Genomic DNA, 1,546 nt, shown 5'->3' with positions numbered 1-1,546 from the left:
TCGACTTACAATTCATTTAATGACTAATCGAAGTTACAACAGGGCTGAAAAAGGGACATGACCATTGTTCGCACTTGCGACTGTTACAACATCCCGATGGTCACGTGATCAAAATTCAGACGGTTGGCAACTGGCTCATGTTTATGACCGTTGCAGTATCCCGGGGCCATGTGACCCCCTTTTGCGACCTTCTGACAAGCAAAAGCAATGAGGAAGCCCGATTCACCTTAAAACTGTTGTTACTAACTTCAGCTCACTTAACAAATGTCTAGCCTAGCAACAGAAATTCTGGGCTCAACTCTAGTTGGAAGTCGAGAACTACCTATAAAAAAGAAAATCCAATAATTTTAATATTAATCTCCTGCATAATTCAACCACCAGAAGCATCTGGCATATTCTGGTGTCCCTATTGCATCACTGGAGCAGAGTTGCTCAACCTTAGTAACTATAAGGCATCTAGACTTGAACTCCCAGAATTCCCCAGCTAGCCAGCTGGCTGGGGAATTCTGGGAATTGAAGTCCAGGTGTCTTAGAGCTGCCAAGACTGAGCAACACGGCTCTAGAGCTCTGCCTCTTGATCAAGAGTTCTGAACAAAAGTTTTAACTTGTTTTTTCTGAGCCTGGAAATGTATGAACATGCACTGTTGAGAATAGGGTCAGGATTATTTAAAGCAGGGGTCTTCAAACTTGGCCTGATTTATACGCCATGTTAACCATGATGAGGTTGAGCCTAGTGTGATATCTGAACCAAGGATATGGATTAAATTATACTTAAAGAGGAGCACCCTCACCATGATTTGAAAATATGGTCTGAAATAAATATATCCACCTAACATATAATTCAGATCAGTGTTTCATGACCCAACTAGGTAAAATCATCAGTGCTAGAAGGGAGTAGGGTTTGCTCTTTGTTGATCTACAAGTGGCTTGCCCTGTCAGTGTTGGTGGGAATGTTTCTTGATTGGACTGTAGTCTACTGTTGGTTATTTGAGTTAGTAGTTCCTTGATTGGGGTATTCAAGGAACCCCAAAGAACACTTTTTTTCTGACCTGGAAGACCTTACCTACCATAGTTGGGTCATGAAACGTCTGCAAGAAAACAACCAAGCTCAGAGAGCACCAAGGACCCCACAATTCAACTGAACTGCAAGTATGCTACTGTTTGTTATTATCATCATTGTTATTATCTCCATTTGTGCCACACTATTCTGCTGCCAAGTTGATGCCCCAAATGTTATTTCAGTATATTGTGCTGATTTTTACCGCTGCTATTCTGTCTTCCTCCTTTTTATCGAGAATCACTCAAACCCCCTCTGCAGATAGACAGGAGAATAGGGACTTTCTTAAATCCACCAATGAGCATATCTTTTATGGGAAAGGATGTCATTTACCGTTCGACTCCAAAATATCTCTGGTAGGTTCTGTCACCAGCTCCAATCTGCTCTGTGCGATCCATCATTCATCAGCAAACCTAGAGACAGGCATGAGGATGAAAGTTGTTTAGCTTGGAGTGGTGTGTCATATTTTTTTTTAACAGCGAGGCAAAA

Source organism: Vipera ursinii (assembly GCF_947247035.1).
Source record: "Vipera ursinii genome assembly, chromosome: 1".
NCBI lineage: Eukaryota > Metazoa > Chordata > Lepidosauria > Squamata > Viperidae > Vipera > Vipera ursinii.
The sequence above is the reverse complement of the archived record's forward strand: the minus strand, read 5'-3'. Positions refer to the sequence as shown.